This window comes from Protopterus annectens, chromosome 10.part0 (genome assembly GCF_019279795.1).
Source record: "Protopterus annectens isolate FY-2018-M chromosome 10.part0, PAN1.0, whole genome shotgun sequence".
In the NCBI taxonomy this organism is placed as follows: Eukaryota; Metazoa; Chordata; order Ceratodontiformes; family Protopteridae; genus Protopterus; species Protopterus annectens.
In genome coordinates, this window is record NC_056744.1 from 1,254,102,333 (window position 1) to 1,254,124,532 (window position 22,200).

A 22,200-nucleotide genomic window follows, 5' to 3' on the forward strand; every position below is an offset into this window, starting at 1 on the left:
TCTCAAAAAAGTCGACCAAATTTAACAGACATGACTTCCCCTTGACGAAGCCAAACTGTGTGGGATCGTGTGCTTGGAGGTTGCCAATGTCCTTGTTTATGAGGTCCATGATAATCTGTTCCATGACCTTGCAGGTCAGGCTAGTTAGGCTTATGGGTCTATAATTTCCCAGATCAGTGGACGCTCCACCTTTGTGTAAAGGGATGACAGTGGCTGTCCTCCACTCAGCTGGGACAAAACTGGTACTCAGGTTTTGGTTGAATAGGGTGCCTAATGATGCTGCAAGTTCCTCCCTGAGGTCATGTAGGATGCAGCCTGGGATGTTATCAGGTCCCATGGAGGCTGAATTTTTTGCCTTTGACAGAGCAGTGATGACCTGATTCCTAGATATAAGGGGAAGGGGGCAGGTACTGGGAATGTCCTGATTTACTGATGGGGGGGGCAGAGGGGTGGAATTTTCACTGAATCTATCAGCCAGCGAGTTTGCTGTATCTACGGCATTTGTATATGTGGTGTCCTTGACCATTAGTTCTGAACAGATCTTGGTGCTACCTTTGAGATTGCAGACATATGTGAAGAAGGCCTTATGATTGTCTCTAGTAGATGTGGCCAATTTGGACTCAAAGTTTACTTTAGAGGATTTCACTAGTGCTCTTATTTGCTTGTTTAGGCTAAGGAGAGTTTGCTTCCAATTGGGCACCTACTCCTTCTTGGTCCTGGTCAGCAATTTTTTTCTTCTGTTATAGAGTTTATTTACTGCAGATGTCCACCAGACATGTTTACTTTTCCTTGCAGAAGATGATTTAGTCCGGTCAGGTATTCGTGATTCCATGCATCTATATAAATGTTCGTATAGTAATTTGGCATAGTTTTGGATACTGGTGCCACTTCCTAGAGAGGGGAAGGGAGCTGTGAATCTGTTTATGCCATCCATCAGGAGGCTGTAATCAGCTTTGGAGAAGTTTTTTTTATTTATCCTAGCTAGAGGGGGTTGGGGGAGATGGTGAATTCAAACATGACCGGTTTATGGTCGGATCTTACAAGGAAGGATGATACTGCAGGAATGCTGCAGTGGCTACTCATGTTGGTTAATACCAAGTCCAAGATATTATCACCACTTGTGAGGGTATGACTAGCTGTACCAAAGCATTTGCATTTAAAAAATCGAGGAATCTCTGGGTATTTGTGTTCTGGCAAGAGTAGTTCTTCCAGTCTTTGGGTAGTTAAAGTCATCCAGGATCAGGGTAAAAGGTTGAATCTTGATAGATTCAAAGAGGTCTAGATAGGCAGTTTGGGCATCTTGGGTCAGATTTATCTGCCAGTAACTAGCTATTATTTGTATAGGGGTCTTGTCAATAGTTAACTGCACCTGGAGTGTCTCCTGTGCTTCATACTGTTTGACCAGCCTGGAGATGTGTATGTCTTAAATATATATTGAAACTCCACCTCCCTTGGCTTTACTACCCACCAGGTAAGGATGAGGTGCTCTCTGCAGCATTGAACCAGGTTTCCGTGACCACACAGATGTCAGCATTTTCCAGGGTTAGGAATGCTTGCAATGAGTGCAGTTTTGTGTTTAGACTCCTAGCATTTAGCAGCATGACCTTTAATTTGTGTTTTGTTGTAATTTTTATGTTGGTAGTTTTAACCTCATCACTTTTCCTAAAAAAGGCACTATAGGGGAGGCAAGAGTCTTTGCCAGAATCCTGAAGCCCAGGTGATACAGATACAGGCCATCTCTGGGAAAGCATCGTGGTCTGTCGATCATGTCTTCCCAGGCTGTCAGATACTGGATCCCCCTGGAATGACATCAGAAACTAAGCCAGTTGTTAAAGTCAATCATTTTCTGTTTGTATTCAGGCATCATTCTGGGTAATGGTAGAATGCTGCTTAAGGCTAGGGACATACCTGACTGGGACACATATTCAGCGAGTTCAATCATGTGTTTCTTCATATAGTCCAGGGAGGTATGTCTCATATATACATATATATACATATATACATATATATATATATAAATATATATATATATATATATAATATATATATATATATATATATATATATATATATCTACACACACACACACACACACACACACACATATATATATATATATATATATATATATATATACATACACACATATTTTTGATACATCGTTCTAGTATGCACATTTTAGTGTTTATATGTATAAGCAGGTATTATATGTTTATTTTTGCACAATTTTTGCACTGGCAATATATATATATATATATATATATATATATATATATATATATGTGTGTGTGTGTGTATACACATATATTTTTTGATACATAGTTCTAGTATGCGCATTTTAGTGTTTATATGTATAAGCAGGTTTTATATGTTTATTTTTGCACAATATTTGCATTGGCAATATATATATATATATATATATATATATATATATATATATATATATATATATATATATATACACACATATTTTTTGATACATAGTTCTAGTATGCACATTTTAGTGTTTATATGTATAAGCAGGTTTTATATGTTTATTTTTGCACAATTTTTGCACAGGCAATATTGCATATTAGTTTTTTATACAGGCATCATTGCATTTTTTTATAAGATTTTTTTTATATAATTTTATTATGGTTGAGTGGTTCTTTTAGGCTTAATTGGTCTGTGTCATGTGATAACTGAGTATTTAAATGCTTGTTTCTGTTTATGGGATAAACACAGATGAAAGGAGTATCCCGAAAGCTTTGTGAGTTGGTTTGGAATAAAGTGTTTTTACTTTGACTCAACCTTGTGTTTCCAGGTTTTGGATTTATTATTTGATTTACCTTGTATAACAGTCACATAATACACATTTTCACTGTGCAGTCCCTACTGTATCATATTGATGCATGATTGGTGTTGCTGTTTCAACCTTCTTCCATCGACATGCCCTCATCTGCTGTACATTAGGTTGTTTCATCTGTCCTGTTTCCCTTTGTTCATTCCTACAATGCATCTGTATGTTCCTATTAAATACACACACTTCCTCTTAGTGTTTATTTTACATGGCAGTCCATGTACCCTTACAGATCATTTAAATAACTTCAGTACAGAATTCCAGGAATGGGATTTCAAAATAATTTGTATTGTAGATACACTGTCCTGTACTATGTCTGGACCATATACTTAACAATCATACTTCTCAGCTGTCCAGATTTTCACAGAATATCCCGAATTTTGCCTTTATATCTTTTGGTGTGTTCTTTATCAAATTTGTGGTTTTCTGTCATATCACTGGGATGATCTCAGGGTATATATTTGGGTCTCAGATTTCAAATCCTTTAGAACATGCATCTAACACAAACCACTGGTGATTCAAGCAATTTCTAAAGAGCATATATGTCAAATTTGTCCTTATTTCTGGGTCATTGTCCCCCATTATGTTGGCCTTTGCCTATATGTCTTGCACTAAGAGATTGAGAGCTATCTGTTAAGCCCTAGTGATCATTGTGGCATTCCATGCAACACCGTGGACGTTAAGTGCTCCGATTTAAACAGGATTGCAATCCATGTTCGCTTACATGGTTTCCTGGCTGACAACACTGTTGGCAGCCATGAAACCTTGCTTATTTATGTTTAAACATGGTGTACAGCATGAATATGTAATGAGCGCTGCTGCTCACCTTGTATTACCACAAACATTTGTGAACTCTGTGTAGGCTTCACACAAAGCCTACACAGAGTTTATTGAATCCAGGGACTATCTTTTTCATTACTGCAATGTTTACTCATTTTACACTCTTGGCCTAATGCTTCATATGCTATTTATTTGTCTTTTACTATTTGATTTGTATTAACTATTTTCACTATTTGTAACTCTACCTACCTGGGGTAAACAGAACATGGTCCACTGGGATCAAGGCAATGCATTGTTTAGCAAATAAGAATAAAATAAAATAATATAAAATAAAATGTATTCACCCTTCATCATGCATTAGCAATTCAGTCTTATACTGCATGTCTAAAGTTTTTTGCACTTATAACTAAATTAGTTGCATTTCTATAGAAATAACATACTGTGCAGAATCAGCAGTACTTTATTTAAAGTTATGCTGTATTGCAGAATGCTTCACACTAGATCATCTCTGTAATTCAGTCCTGCACAGCACAAATAACCTGGTCAAAAATGTAATAAATGACAGAATAAATGGATAGGTAGATGGATGGACAGATAGATATACAGAAAGATAGATAGATAGGCAGACAGATAGGTCAATAAGAATTGGAATGGCCTAACTAACTCATTTAATAAATGGCTTAACAACTGACTAAATAAAACATAGCTACCTCATGCATCAGAAATTGTTCATATAATGTAGGAGACATTGTTTAAGAAATTTGACAAAATAAGAAAGCAGAGAGCAAATACACTTTTAAACAACTTCCTGTTTCAATTACTGTGGTTGGACTATAGAAAGTTGGGGTGTGAGTTCCTCTCCATCCAGCCATCCATTAAGCAACTTATTACTGTGTGTGTTCAATTAAGTGTGTTAAAAATTAAAAATACAGTAAAACATTAAAGTGAAATGTATTATAAAATATTAAAACAGACATACAATTGTCTATAACAAAATCCACATGGATTCCCGAAGAGTGGAGATAATGCCCAGCACAACTTAAAAAGAATCACAGATATATATCGTCTTAAACCTGCCAGGGATGTGAATCCCACAGATCAAGGGCCAGAAAAGGAAACAAGTAGAAGTTGTATGATTTCATTCTCAACTAGCAACCTAAAGGCAACTAAGCAGAGGTTGAAAGTTGACCAGCATAGCACATAACGCTCCTTTAGATATTTGAGAGTCAATTATACAGGCTTTGAATACCAGCATTCTAACTTTAAATGTGATTCTGTACATGATAGGGAAACAGTGGAGAAAGCATGGGTTGGGAGTGATAGGTCACAGGAAGGAGTCTAGCTTCAGAGAGTTTCACACCTGCTGCAACCTATCAAGTTGATATTAGACATCCCAGGTAAAGGGTGTGACACTCTGAAATATATCCAGGTCTTATGTCCTCTGATGGACTGAGTGGTTTATTGGAGTGTATGTGTTTCTCAGATCATACCAATAATTGATAAAAGCTGACCTACAGTATTAGTTGGTCATTGAGGATCACCCAGGGGTTTTACAAAGAACAAAATGTGTTCTGAAGGGCCAGCACATGGCATGAAACACCAGAGCAACTGTTTTGGATGACATATGTTTGTGGCGATTGGAACTCATCCTGAAAAGAAAGAGTTTCATGTTTTCTTCAGTGCATTCAGGGTACACCATAGTTTTATAAAGGTTGCAAGGTAAATCTGAGCACCATCCACTAAGTAGGTATACTATAATGCTTTCTTCTGATAAAGTTACTAAGTGGCAGAGAGTGCCTTTTGAGATTTTGATTTCCTGGTTACCTATGAGAAATTTCAGTTAGTGACCTGAGATATTTATGAGTATGTTAAATGCAGCCCTTCATTTGAAGGGTGCCTGGTGCTTGCCTCACAGAAAAGTGCTTTTGTTTGTGTCTGTGGATCTTTTCTGTTGTTGACTCAGTTTCTATGATATATCTAGATGTGATTGTTGTAGGTTTGATAACTTATAATGTATCCACAATATCCATGACCATGGGAGCATCATAAAGAAATAACCATGGTGTATGAATCTGCATCATTCTGATCAGTGATTAGTGGGTACTCAGTCTACAATCAGACCACTGGTTCTGATGCAGGAGGCTGGTGTCATTGGTTTGGCTACCTTCCAACCATGTTGAATGATGCATATTCCTTTCACTTATGAAAACTGTCTGTTTGGTCTGTTTCATAAATGCAAGCTAGTGCTAATTTTATTGAACCCATCATGTTTATTTATTTGATGTTCAGAAAGTTCTTTATAATTTGAGAATTACAGCCCAGGCAAAAATACACGTTTGGTATACAAGTAGCATCAGTAATATGATTCAGTAGAAACAGCTTGCATCAGAGGTTGAATATCTTCATTCCTCAGGTGGTTGGTGAGTTAGATGACTTAAAAGACCTCAAGCTAATATTAAGAACTGACTAATTAGCTTGGAGCAAGACATTGGAGTCATGGGTAGTACAGCAGTTGTAAAGATAATAAGATGTCATGTGAACAAGCACCATTCACCAGAAATTAAAACCTCAGTAGCTATGGCTTTTCTACTGGAGCTTGAATTTTAGGAGACACAACTGGTAGTTCATTATTTTCTATTTTATTTGTTAACAAGAGTCTCTTTGTACTGCACTGCACTTCACTTAGTTTTCAGAAAAAAAAATGACCATAATAATTTCAAAGCTAAATGCTAGTTTTACATCCCCGGTCTTTATGAATAGAAATGTAGAACTGTGTATCTGAAGTATGCAGCAACCATACCTACTGTCAGAATTCAGTTTCAGTCCCTTAACATGTATCCAGACATTCATAAATTTGTTTCTTTTCATCCTTAGCAACACATTTTATCCAAGATGAATATTCAGACAAAGCTGACAGTAAAATTTTGAGACAATAGTTAATTGAAATAAATGTAGGACAAAAAAATGGAATTGCCAGATATTTTATGCCAAGGATATTTAGTTTACAGTAGTTAAGTCACAGGCATACATATTTTGCAAACTGTTTTAAAATGCAATACAGACAGCAGCTGTGGAATGTATTCAGTTTCCTTACTAACACCATTTTCCAAATATGAATACTACTTTTTGGCAAACCTCAGGACTGCAGAAGACATTTCAGCCAAAATAACCGAAGTCTGATGTTATTTTCGCCCCTTCCTCTTTTCAAGTTGACAAAAGTCTCAGTATTAAAAGAGTTGCTATAACAATATAAACAGTATAATATAATTCTAAAGTTTAACATATTCTGCAGATGGCATAATAGCAAGACCAAACACAATGCAATGGAAAAATACAGAAACAATATGGAATTAAAATAAAATGAAGCAGTAATGATATACACATAGTAACACATTCTTTCCAAACAAAAAATGTCATCCTCTGCTTGATAATTCCACCATCATCCTTTACAATGAAATTAGCCCTGCTTTTTCACCAATCCTTAAAGATATAAGCAGAGCAAATGTATCTCTTCATAAACATTTGCATACCAAAACCTGTGCTCCACAATGAGCTTGCTGTCACCTTCAGGCTAAATTCTCCATATTCTTCATGCATTTTCATAAATTCCTTGCCATCTTTTCATTTATGGGACTACCTAAAATCATATTTCTGGCTTCACTAGTACAGGAAGTACCCCTTCTCATGTGCGTCACTGTAATGCAGTTACAGAGTATGACAGGTGTTCCACTGAGCTACAAGAACTGAACCTAACTATCTTGAACCTAACTGAACCTAACTATATTAATCAATAATTCTGTACTAAACTTTTATGCCAGCTTCTTACAGAAACACCTGCTTATTGTAATATATTGTATTGCATTGCAAGAAACTGCTACTTGGAAGTGTTCTGAAAGCAGAAAGGAAAGTTCTGCTTTTTCTACCTAGTCCACAGTAGTTTTAGTCTTCACTCTTGCAACTGTCACTTTGAAAACCAAACCTTATTTAAGAAGCAGGAATTTCAGCCATGACTGTGATGAAGCAATGTAAAGGAATCTCCAAAAGGATGAACATGACTGAAACTATACATATATTTATGTGAGAAAGAGAGATGCAGTGATACCTTTATGGCAGATCTGATCAGCATATCTGTACTGCTATCATGCATCTAACAATAAAGAAAATAGTTTGCCACAGATGTGAAGAACATGTTTTGAATTGTTAATAGCCTGATTTGTGACTAGAATTAATTTTAGGCAGAGACAGCAGAAATAGCATGACTTGCACATTCATTCAATATACTGCCTTGTTCTGAGGTCAAGAAACATTTAAGGAGTCAGTGGTCATGTTGAACTAATTTCTAAAATCCTTCAATAACCATTTCCATCTATTTCCCCACTCATTATTCACTTTAAACACATTTCTGAAATCCTTCAATAACCATCTTCAGTTACTTCCCACACCTGTCCTGGTAGGTTGTTATACACTGAATATAAAGTTCAAACACCCAAAAACGATTTAACAGCTTTAATAAGAAATGCAAACTTCAGTAAAAACTGGAGGATATAGCAGCAGTGCTAACATCAGTGTTTGTGGCTCACCATTGAATTATTTTCAGAATGTGTTCTTATTACCAGTCCCTTAGTTGCCAATATATTGCAGTTCTCTTCATATCCAGAATTATATGCATACAGGTAAAATTGTTTCAGAACAGTGAAATCACTGTATCAACATACACATTTTGAAAACTTCAAAAATATATCTATATTTATCTATCTATACAAATCAACATCTATCTATCTGTAAATACATATATATTCGCTGTAATGTATCATTATTAACACTGAGACAAGTTGCTATCTCACAGTTGCATTCAAATGTGCTAACTAAGAAAGCCTGGATAGAAGACAGACCTTTAGTGAAAAGCGAGACCATATTTGCTGTTTCTCAGGAAAATTATTTCACCAGTATCACAATATAACAACATATAACATATGATGTGTAGAATTTCTAGGTGAGGCTGCCATGGGCAAATCTGAAGAATGTATGTCTTTGGACACCACTTAATCACAATAACAGGAACAGGCACATGCCTCTCTACTGTGTCTTCTAAATATGCCTCAAAGGGCTTTGGCAACAAAAAGGTCAGAACCTCTATACTGGAGTCTTTCTTTTTTTTCCAGGTTCAAACAATGGTTTAGTCCCTATGCATTTTGCTATGACCTGACCAACATGTCTGTACAAAGATGAACCCTGACAAGATGATAAACAAATCTCAATCATTCTTAGTGCTTTAGTCAATTGAATTCAAATTCAACTCCAATTTATTTAAATAGGTCAACAATAGTTCAAATTCTCTTTCTAAGTTTCCATGTTATTACATCACATATAACTACTCCAGGATTCTCATGACAAAAAGATTTCAGCAACTTTTAAAATGAAATAATCTTATATAAAGTGAAACACATGAATGTGTTTTAAAAAAGACAACTAATGCAGAATATATTTCCTTATGTATTTATATATCTTAGGATACACTGGGGAGCATAAACATCAGATGTAGTGTTTTTCTTACTAAAATTTACAAATGACAGCCAAACAGGCATGTAATATCCCATGGTAAAGTTAATAGGCCTGTTATAGCACACACTGGAGAGTGGAATAACTCACAATAGACATAACTTTAATATAGGGCTATATAAATCTCATTCCCTCCAGTACAGCTCGTTTGAGTATGTACCTTTAACTCCCAGTGGGCGTGGCTTGAGCCTTTAAAAAATGAAGTTATCACCTTACAATTCTAACAAATACTCACTAACATAGGTCAAATATCAATACAGTTGTGTTTGCCATCATGTATGCTTCAAGATAAAATATTCTAATACCTAGTATGTAGCATGGTTTTGGAGTTATTAATGCAAATATGAACAAATAATATTTGACGCCTAGAGGCGTAGTAGGAGGTAACTGCAGATGCACCTGGAGGCGCCACTCGGATGTAATGAGATAATACAGATAGCACAGCAAAATACGTTTTCCTACCAAAAGAAAGCTTAATACAATCAGCATAAACTTCTAAATTATAGTTGAACCTAGATAGAAAAAGTAATTTGCTGCTGAGTACCTCATCCCAACTGCTAAATGTGTTTCACAGACTACAAGTGTGCTAACGTTATGACTTGTTTGCAATAATGAATTAGCCAGAGATTCAGGTTTCCTCAACCAGTCAACTTCAACCCCAAGATATGTAAAATGTTGCATCTCCTGAATAGCTTCTCTATTTTCTTCATTAATGTCTATTTGAAATTATTTCTAAAAAAATGAATAAATAAATAGTAACACATTGGGGGGAATTCAGTAAAGCCTACATGGAGTGATTTTCCATGTAGGCAGAGTGGCACAGATCTAACATGGAAACCAGCAGCCGTGCAATCCAGTAAACAGAGCAGAGGGGCATGCACGAGCGTGCAGACATGGACATGTCCATGGCATGCAAATCACCTCATAAGCAGGTGAAATGCATGTAAATGAGGGTGTTTTGCCATCTAGGAAGCAAATAAGATAAGAAAGAGCAATACAGCTCACAGACAGACACCAGAAACCTTTATTTAGCACATTCATCAGCGGTCAGCATTGACTTCTTCAGAATACAAAAAAGCACACTGAACCACTTGTTAAATATGCACTTTTGTCACATGACTTGCACTAATTAAACAATTAATTTTAAAAGGTGTATGTTCATATTTAAAAACTAAAATTAATGATAAATTCCCTATAATACTAGCAGCAGGAAAAAAACATTTTCTATACATAACATTGAAAGCAGCTTTTGGAACAGACATAGCTGTGCTGTGCAAACTAGGATGATAAAACATATAAAAAATATGTACAAAGCTGATAATCAGATTCTCAGAAATAAATAACCTCTTAATTCTTTCACAATCTATTAGCTTAAAATGTCCTTAATAAAATTACATTTTTACATATGAAATTCAGCTTTTTACTTGAGATAGCTAGAAATGGAAACAGTTTCATTAAGCCCAGGGGGGTATGTTGCATTGCACTTAAGCTGCCACATTAATTCTCGATACTCTAAAAAATGGCAGAAGGACCCCCCTGTTGTTGTTTGCTATCTGTTCAAGGGCACTGAATTTAAACATGTTGACCATGGTGTACTTTTATGCGTTTGTATAACGCATTCTTGAGATTGTTCTTTTTAATATCATATAAATGTTGGTAAACTTGCTTATTGAGGCTATTAATAGTCTTCCCTATATAGAAACTATAGCACTGTTGCCAAATCGCTATATATATTAGACATCTACTTTGACAACTAAGCTTTTGCTTCAGGACTACCCTACCAAAACCCCTAATGTACAGAGACTCATTCTCCAAAATGTATGAGCATTGATTACAATGTCCACATTTCACCATCTTGCCTTTGTTCACATTGGTTACATTAGTTTCAAGCAAGTTTTTTATTGACATGTCTTTCTTATATACTACTACCGGATAGTCACCTAATTTATTTTTAAATTGTTGTTCCATGTCAAAAAGTACCCAGTTGAGATTTAAAATTTCTTTGAAAAGTGGACTAAAAGTAAGAACCATAGAGTGCTGAAAAGAAGTCTTGGTAATATGTGGTATGTCTACCCTACCACTGCTATTGTTATTATATATCTCCCTAATATGGGTAAAAATGGCCTTGCTTTCTCTTTCTGATGACTTCCTGAAGTATGGGTTCTAGAAAATGCATGGGATACCCTCTTCCTAGTAGCATATTCTCTAAAATTCCTATTTCCTTTAGAAAGAATTCCTCTTCTCTGACCATCCTTGCCAACCTAACTCCCTGCCCCTTCACCAAGGATCTCTTTTGGTGCATTGGGTGAGCACTGGAAAAGTGCAACAATGTATTGGAGTATGTTAGCTTCCTGTATAATGTGGAGGTAAACCTGTGATTGACTTTATCCTTCCTGATAGTGATGTCCAAGAAGTGTATACTGTCATCATTAATGTTCATTGTGAACTGTAGAAACTGTGTACTTTTATTTAAGAATTCATGCAATAACGCCCGAGTCTCTCCCCATAAAATAAGGATGTCATCCATATAACGTCTATAGAATTTACAGTATTTAAATAGTTCAGATGTAAAAACCTTGGAAGTTTTCCATTCAGCTAGGACAATATTAGCAAATAGGGGTGCACATGATGTCCCCATGGCCACCCTATATTTTGTTTAAAATATTGCCCCTCAAAGAGAATGAAGTTATTATTAAGTATCATATCCATAACTGTTTGGAACATCAGTATTCTGGAATGTGTAAAACCAGAATGCTTGCAAAGAAAATCATAAAACATACTGATACCTTCCATGTGGAATAACTGTAAATAAGTCACGGACATCAGTTGTGGCAAATATAAGATGTTCATTGTACATATTCTGTTGAATTTTCTTAAGACAGTCCCATGAGTCCTGTAATATATGTGGGAATTGTTTTAATAAAATCCTTAGGTTTAAGTCTATATACTTAGCCATAGAAAATGTCTTTGATGCCTTGGCATCCACTATAAGCCTTAAGGGGGGGATTAGTGGAAGACTTATGGATCTTAGGTATACCGAAGATCGTAGGGGTATGTGGGCTTTCTTGTTGTATTACAGTTTAACTCAGCAAGTGTTATTTGATTGTCAAGTAATAGGTCTATGAGTGTTATGTCTATATGCTATATTAAGTTGATTGATAGAAGTTTCTTTGTAGGTATCACTATATAAATGTAAAAGCATTTTTTGGGTATAGACCACTTGATCCATAGCTACCAAACCTCCCCCTTGTGAGGTTTCATTAACCTGATATTTTTGTTACTCACAATGTTAGATAATAGACTTTGTTCATCATCAGTGAGGTTATTAATAAATGTGGTATTTTTCAAAAAAGTCACCCTAATCTGTGATGTACAAAGACTCTTGTAAATCTGTAATATGGGGTGCAGGGGTGGGTTGAATGTGCTTGTTTTCTTGCACAATTCAACTGGTCCAAACTGTGTATTATCAAAGTAAAGCCTGAGATTAAGTTTCCTTACAAAAAGCTTAAATTCAAGAATGCAATTTTCAACTTTTGGTCTCCTCACAGGGACAAAATTCAAACCTCTTTGAAAAAGTTCTGCCCATTCCTGTGTAATGGTAGCTGAACTCAAGTTGTATATTTTAAAATCTCTTTTTACATTACTAATGATGCTGTTAACATTGTGATTTACTTCATTGTCCCTGTCTATCTCTTCATGGAACCCCTCATCCCCCCTGCCCCATTGGGATATCCCGCTCTGTAGGTGAAAATCCTGGTGATTCATAGGGTCCATTCTCTGTGTATTGTTGCTGTAATTGTGGTAATACTGCCTCCTCCCTCTGTTCCCTTGCTGCCTCTAATTGAGAAGGTGCTCAGACCTTCTCCGAGGTTTTCCTAAAGAGAGCTCCTGTTCATTGCTAAAAATTCCAACAGATTCATCATTAACCTCTTCAACATCAGGTATAACATTTTCATACACATTTTGGTTAGTGACCTTATTAAAATTACTAGGTAAAGGATATGCAGTACCTTTGTTATAGTCAACACTGTCTTTCTTAAGTTTTTTTTTACTTTCTTGTTCTTAAGAGATAAATAACCTTATCTATGTTGACAAAAACTGCCCTGTACTCAGTAATTTTTGAATTAAAACATAAATTAGCTGTTATTCTACTGTTCAAAGCATCAACATGATTTTCAAGTATATTCATTTTCCTATCATTGTCCCTTACCAGTAATTCAAGTAGTTCGCAGCCAGGTCTGTTAAACATGGTAACCAAGTTCATATCCATGGTCCAAGCATGTAGGGAACTTCCATGTTCGAAGGCCCTTAGGTACTTTTTCTCTCCATAGACATTCTCTTAGGTAGCTGTTTTCAACCTGCAATTTACGTAGCTTCAGTACTTCTTGCTCAAAGTTATAAATCTGCTGATCTAATGTTCCATAATTAACCTGACTGTTACTTCCTTCAAGGACGCCTACTCCATTGCCCTGAATCCATTCAGTGTAAGAAAACAGCATTTGCATATCTCCTTGCTAGCCGTCAGCTTGATTGACAGTCCTAGAACCTCCTCCTGCTGCTCTCGAGCCAATAGTAAGCCCAGATTGCGAGTTCACTATGGTTACTGTGCTGCCCTGCCCAGGAGGTATAGAAAATGCTTGTGAGCCATGCTTTTCAGTGAAACCTGATGAATTGATGGTATTTGTAAACCCAAACATTGTTGGACCTGAACTAGGTCCTTTTCCATTCACAGATTGCTGTTTGATCAGCACCTGGATCACTGCTGTGAGGTTCACAATAGAATTATTCAATTTTAAGTAAAGAACCTCCACTAGTTTCCGCCCTCGCCACTTGCTCTTCCTGCTCCACTTCCATGATTAAGAACACAAACAAAACAACAATAAACTGAATAAATAAAATAAGAGCAATACGGCTCACAGACAGAAACCAGAAACCTTTATTTAGTGCTTTTGTCAGCTGTCAGCATTGACTTCTTCAGAATACAAAAATCACACTGAACCACTTGTTAAATATGCACTTTTGTCACATGAATTACACTAATTAAACAATTAATGAATTTTAAAAGGTGTATGTTCATATTTAAAAACTAAAATTAATGATAAATTCCCTATAATAGTAGCAGCAGGAAAAACAACATTTTCTATACATAACATTGAAAGCAGCTTTTGGAACAGACAGAGCTGTGCTGTGCAAACTAGGATGATAAAACATATAAAAAATATGTACAAAGCTGATAATCAGATTCTCAGAAATAAATAACCTCTTAATTCTTTCACAATCTATTAGCTTAAAATGTCCTTAATAAAATTACATTTTTACATATGAAATTCAGCTTTTTACTTGAGATAGCTAAAAATGGAAACAGTTTCATTAAGCCCAGGGGGGTATGTTGCATTGCACTTAAGCTACCACATTAATTCTCAATACTCTAAAAAATGTCAGAAGGACCCCACCTGTTGTGGTTTCCTATCTGTTCAAGGGCACTGAATTTAAACTGATGACCAGGGTGTTCTTTTATGTGTTTGTATAACGCATTCTTGAAATTGTTCTTTTTAATATCATATAAATGTCGGTAAACTCGCTTATTGAGGCTATTAATAGTCTTCCCTTTATAGAAACTATAGCACTGTTGCCAAATCGCTATATATGTTAGACATCTACTTTGACAATTAAGCCTTTGCTTCAGGACTACCCTACCAAAACCCCTAATGTACAGAGCTGCTTTCAACTCTGTGTGTGTGTGTGTGTGTGTGTGTGTGTGTGTGTGTGTGTGTGTGTGTGTGTGTGTGTGTGTGTGTGTGTGTGTGTGTAGATATTCCCCATACAGCAGTATAGACATGCCATCAGGTCTATGTCTGTGCAATGGCCAATCATTTTATGGCCCTGTGACTAGTGTCCTCCACAATAGTGGCCTCCCTGTCAACAACTGCTGATGTCATCCACTTTAAATGCACTGGCAGACTCTGTCAAAACACATAAGCTCTGTGGCACATGTAATAAGTATGTTGCACTATAGTATGTACAACTAGATAGGTAGGTGTCCTAATCTCCAAAAGGGCAACTCTGTGTGTGCAAGTATATCCCCTTGCAGCAGTGTGCCTGTGTGCAATGGTCATACATTTTAAGACCCTGTGCCTACCTGTTAACACCCCCATTTGTCTCCTTTACAGGGCCCACTGATGTCATGGACCTCAACAGCACTGGCAGATACTCTCAAAACACATAAGCTTTGTGGCGCGTGCAATAATTATGTAGTACTATAGTATATACAACTAGATAGTTAGGGGTTCTAATCTCAACAACAGCAACTCTGTGAGTGTGTTTGTTTGTGTGTGTGTGTGTGTAAGCATGTCCCCTTGTAGCACTGTGTCTGTCTTACCTATGTGTGTGCAATGGTTATACATTTTAAGCCCCTGTGGCTACCTGTCAACTTCCCCATGGGCTTCCTTTACAGGGCTTGCTGATGTCATCCATCTTAGAAGCACTGGCAGATAGTCTCAAAACACAAAAGCTCAGTGGCACATGTGATGAGTACATAGCACAATAGTATATACAACAAAATAAGTAGGGGTTCTAATCTCAACAAAAACAACTCTGTGAGTGTGTGTGTGTAAGCATATCCCCTTGCAGAAGTGTGCCTGTTTGCCTATGTGTGTGCAATGCTTATACATTTTAAGGCTCTGTGAGTAATCTGCCCCATTGTCCCTGACACACTGTTCTACACCCACGCACCTAGGTAATCATGCACATATTCAGCCATACCTTGTCGATGTCACATTTCTGTGTTGCTACCATGCCATCCTGAGCTGCTGTATTGGCACCAGGTCCCCACAGCATAGCCACTCAGACCCCTGGAACAGAAACAGAAAAAGCTCCGAGAGACACCTGTCAGTCAGCAACACTACCACCAATCTAACATCATGGAAGAAAGATACTAACACTTTGATGTGTACTCATGACACATGTCAGCATACAGCACCTTTCATGGCATAATACTACCACACTACAAACTTTCATGTAATGTACTATAGTCACCCTGTGGATCAGACACATATTTGCATGTCCCTGCTTGGATGGTATGGATGGCAGGGATGTGGCACAGGTATCATCGCATGCATAGGGTGTGGTGTGGAGTTGCCAGAGACCTCGGCTGTGCCACACAGTTGACATCAAGTGTGTGTGTCAGGAAGGGGTGCTCATCAGCTGGGCCATGGAGAGGTGCTGTGTGTGTCTTTTGGTGACCTGCATGTGAAAGTGATGTGTGTTTGTGTGTGCGTACACAGTCAAGCCATGTGCTAGCCCTAGATGAGGGTATGTTGGACAGGTGTGGACCGTACATGACAGAATGTACAAGTTCACTGTTTCCAGCCATGAACTGGCACCATCATGCCCAGGGTCAGATGTGGTACTAGTCTATGATGGTGTCTGGTGCCTTCTGGGGTTGTGTCCCTCAAGGGAATGCCCAGGACCATGTGTCCATGGCCTGCCATGTAATGGTGTGTACAGCACCCTCCCTTCTGTAGTGCTGGAGGTACTGCCACTGCAGGATCATGAGTGTGCACAGCCATGTGGACTATCAGTGGATGTTGTGGCTGATCTACAGCCACCTGTCTGATGCCCTAATCCCACCACATGTTCTAGTACAGACAATGGTGCAGTCAAGGACTGACAATGTCTCACATCACCATCTGTCCACTACATCAGTGAAATAATGCATGGCATCACCAATGTGGTAGAGAGAGTCATGGATGTCAGACAGTGATGCATTCACGATCCTGAGCATCCATCTGGTGTTGAATTCAGAACATGACTGTGCCTCCATGAGGGGACTGAAACATGAGTTGAGTCACTTGTGATGCCTGTGGCTGGTGGTGGATGGGCAGCAGTCCTCCTTTGAGCACCCCATCAATCAGCCTGTGTGGGACCTCATCATCTCTCTGGGTATGATTAGTGTCTAAACTCATTGATGCCATAGTTGGCACATTCTCCTGTTCGATGCCACCACACACTAACTGCCTGATATCTGTGACTGCAGGGGACTGGATATGTGTGGGCATACTGACTGTGTGTGAGACAATGGGGGAGGAAGTGTGATGTCAACCCATGGGACAGATTCAGCCCCCAACAACCCCACCTGTGCCTTACTGTGGCCATCATCATCATCAGAGTCCGATGAGACACTGACATCTGGTTATAAGGGGGGCACACTCCAACCGCCATGATCACCTGTGCGGAGGAAGACAACATAGGTACATTAAGACCTGCACTATTATGTCTGGTGATCTACACACAGACATACAGGTGAGGTGCCACAACTGCATTACACATACCATATCATATTTCTGATCCCATGCACAACACACAAGTAGACTACAACATACACAGACAAGACAGGCCCTTTATAACATGCACTGCAGCTACATCTGGTTAATGTTGCCACAACTATACACCTATGAGATAAGTGACATGTTAGTGTATGTGATAGACCTACACCTAAAAAACAGTACACCGATCTTGAACATACAATTGACCCCTGTATAGCAGTCTGCATAGACCTTCACATAAGTGCAAATATGTTACAGCTCCTGCAAATACACTACTGTGATTACCAATTCAATGCACTTTGGATAACCCCTCCGAAAATGAACATACAAGTATTTTATTCTGGCTAAGCATATCAGTTGTGTCTACAGAAATATGGCAGCCCTTAACATTCTTACGGCATATATGATCCATACAGAACAGTTTCACGATCACCGGCTACAGGACATTGGACTCTGTCCACACCTGGTGTACCTATGGAAATGTGAGGGAGCGGTATTGTCAGTAAAAACACATGTGGCATTGATACAGGACAGTATTTACATATTTCAACATGTACAGTAGGAACTGTGATACTGCCCACATTGCTAACATTCTGAGTATGTGTGCACAAGTGTGTGTTACAAAGAAACCCCCTCAAATGCAGATTGACCTGACATCCATGTACTGGTATGCAGAGGCTGCCACAATGACTGATACAGTATTACAGTGATGAACACAGGAGGCTTACCTGGGTGCTTCTCTGCTGTGGAAGCTGTGACACTCACCTCCACAACACATGGGGTGATGGATGCTTGGGAGCTGGTGGTTGAACCCAGGTTCACCAGTAATTCCTCTCTGGATGAGAGTAGTTGTTCTGCTGCAGGCCCTCTGCTGGGGGCAGCACAGTCTCTGGCCACAGCAGCGGCCCTTTGCTGTGCAGCATTTATCATATCTGTCACTCAGTGTTGGACCTGCTTGTAGCTTCTTTCCTGCATTCCTTCTTGGTTTCCTGCTGTGACTAGGTCAGCCCACAGTGCAGCATGTTGCTCACAATTCTGGCGACTCCTGGACAGCAGTATGTTGTGATGCAGTCTGAGGCGATCCAGAATCACATCATTTTCTGCAGCTGATAATGGCAGGTGCCTCCATCTGTACATCCTTTCTGAAAGACAAAGAAGAGGGGAACACATCATAGGACCACATACATTGCTCTGCACTAAGTACACACCCTGCACATCCAAATTTTCCTCTGCTATTCTCTTCTAACTCCCACATCATATCTCGCCATCTATCAACAAAGTATGTATGTACCTATCAGCAACATAGTGGCAATACCAGTTATGTCCCTGTGTGCTGTGACGGAGTGTGTTGTATGTCTCCACTCCCATCAATGCCATCTACTGTGGTGTGTCCCCTATGGGCAATGTGCCAGTACCAAGTTATACAGCCACAGTCCGGCAAATAGGTGAGTGTTACTACAAGTATATTTATTTATTCATTTATTTACATTTGCTGACCGGGAGTGTCCGACTGGACATAGGTCCATTTTCAGCAGAGGCCCGGGGAGAAAAGCTCCACAGTTAAAATAAACAGACAGTAGTTACATTGGATTACATAGCGATTAACAATTTAACATAGCAATTACTTACAACATATTTACAGATAAAGAACATAGTACATCAGTAGATAACTAGAATCTTTATCTGTGAAGTAGATAACAGACATTAACAAATGTTACAATGAGAAGTTCCTGCTGTATAATAAGTACTAGGCTTATGAGCATCTGAACTTGCTATAATCAAGGTAGTTAGTGGAGTGGAAAGAAAGGTGGTGGTTGGATGGGGTGGGTGATATTAGAGTGGGAGTTGCAAGGGCATAGCCAGCATGTCTTAGGTGTGCTTTTAGTAAAGTTTTGAAGTGGGTGCATGATGGTATGGAGGTAATTGTGGGTGGGAGGGAGTTCCATAATTTGGCTATGGTGCAAGAGAATAGTGCTTCACCAGCAGAGTTATTGGCTTTAGTGATCTGCAAGTGATTTTTGTTGCTGGATCTTAGTGGTCTGGTGGTGCGATAGGGTTGGAGTAGATTCTGGAGGGATGGGACATTTAGTGGATGATTTACTAGTTTGTGGGTGAGTGAGAGTTGATACCACTGAAGGAGGTGAGGTAGTTCAGGCCAGCCCAGTTCAGCAAGTGAGAGACAGTGGTGACTATGGTAGGATGCCCCGGTGGCGAATTTGGCGATTTTGTTGTAGCAGGTCTCTATTTATTTATTTTATTTTACATTTGTTAACCGGGCTAGTCTAGCTGGATATATGTCCATTTTCAGTAGAGGCCCGGGAAGAAAAGCTCCAAGCATAAACAGTGTCAAAGTTAACAATGTCTAAAAACATAATGGGATACAGTACATATCAATATTAGTCTAAAAGTAGTAATAAAAATACATTTTAAGCTATAACAGATTTAGTAAAAATTCAACTAAGTAATTATACAAAACACAGTAGAAGGAATTGGAAGTCTCAAGTTGGGAAGAGAACACAAGTGTTATTCTTCAAATACAGAGAAAGAGTAGTACATGTTATGAAGGCTTAGGTTAAAGGAGTAGTGAAAGGGGTAAGTGAAGAAGAGAAGAAGATTATCAGTCTGGGTTAGTGCATGGACACAGCCAATGAGTTTTTAGATGTTCTTTTAGCTGTTTTTTAAAAAGAGGTGTAGAGGCAAGGGTAGATAATTTTGAGGGAAGCTGATTCCAGATTTTTCCTGCAGTGTTTGTGAAGAGTGAATCCCCAGCTTTGTTATTCGCTTTCTGTGAGGAAACCAGAAGCTTATTAGCAGAGCGGAGTGTGGATAGGTTTGTATACGGTGTAATTAGATTGGTGAGGATGGGGGTGCTGTTAGGGTGATGTAGGATCTTTTGAGTAATAAGTAATTGTTAACAGAGTATTTAGTTCTTTAATTCTAGCCATCCTAGTTGTTTGAGGTTAAGGCAGTGGTGAGTTTTAAAGGGGAGCATGTGCTGAATCTAGCTATGCTATTATAGCAGGTTGAGAGTTTAGAGAGGTTGTTTCTGGACAAGTTAGTATATATAACACAGGCATAGAAAAGGGTTGAAATGAAGTGGGTTTGGGCAATAGTCTTTCTTGCAGCAGGGGCAAGGAAGGGTTTGATTCTATAGAGGGTACCAAGTTTTTTGTTAACAGACTTTATAGTGGAGTTGATGTGTTCATCATAGCTGAGATGATTATCAATTGTTACACCTAGTAGGCGTGTTGTAGAATCTGGGATAACGTTGGTACCATTGTTAGAGGTTATAGTGAAGAAAGGAGTGGGTGATTTGTGAGTAGGGGTGAAGAGCAATAATTTAGTTTTTTTGGGATTAAGGAGGAGATAGTGTTGCATAAACCAGTTCCCAACATTTTGAAAGACAGTTTGAGTAAGGGAGTGGAGAGTGGCTATGTTTTTAGCTGTACAGATTAAGGTGGAGTCATCAGCGTATTGAATGCAGGTGGCTAGAGGTATGTTCATGTCTAGATTGTTAATAAGTAGAGAAAAGAGTAGGGGGCCTAGGATAGAGCCTTGGGGTACTCCATTATTGACTGGTCGTAGTGAGGACAAATTGTTCTGCCAAAGTACTGCTTGCTTTCTATTTTCTAGATATGATCTAAACCATTGTATGGCTTGAGGGTTGAGAGAAAGGGCATTTAGTTTGTCTAATAGTAAGTTATGGTTAACCATATCAAAGGCTTTCGACAGGTCGATAAATAGAGCAGAAGAAAATGAGTTGTTGTTACGATTTTTATTTATGGAATAGAAAAGGATAAGAGGGCTGTTGATGTGCTACGGAATGGTCTAAAGCCGTATTGGCAGTTTGCAAGTAGGTTATTTTGTAGTAAGTGGTTAAGTAGTTGTTTGTGAACACATTTTTCCATGATCTTAGCTAAGGGGGAGAGTAAGGCAATAGGGAGATAGTTAGAAAGCTCAGTAGATGGACCACCTTTGTGTAGAGGGATGATATGGGATATCTTCCATAGAGCAGGGATTTTGCCTTCTGTGATAGTTCTATTAATAATGATGGAGATGGGGTAGGCTATGGCTTTTGCGTCTATTTGTAGGAATTCCGATGGGAGATGGTCAGCTGAAGGGGTACAAGGTTTCAGTCTTTGAAGTAGCTTACAGATGAGGGATGTAGATACAGGTTGTAAGTGAAAGGTAGGTAGTGAAGTATTGCAGGTATTAGTTGTGGAGGTAGTGAACGTTGGTAAAGAATTAGCCAGGGTTAGAATGGCTTCAGTAAAATAGTTATTAAATGCTCTAGCTTGTTTAGATTGCATTGCCTTAGGTTGGTATATATTGGAGAGGAATAAAGTAGGGTGGAGGTAAGGTGGGAATTTGCTATTGAAATCTTTGCTGCTTCGGGGAGAAGTTGCTTATTTCTGTATAACGGTCCTAGTTTTTTGTGGACTTTTTTATGGTCATGGATATGTGAATGTCAAATTTTAGTTTATTGTCTATTTCCACTCCTAGCAATTTGGTGTGTTCAGTTGGGTATATAGTGGTGTTGTCTTTTGCTGTGATGTTAAAGTGAGAATTGTTTTGAGTATGTTTGGTGGGTTGGAAGATGAGTAGTTTAGTTTTGTTTAGGTTGAGTATTAATTGGGCATCGGATAACCAAGTTGCAACAGAGGAAAAGGCTTCCTGTGTGACTTTTTGCAGTTTGGG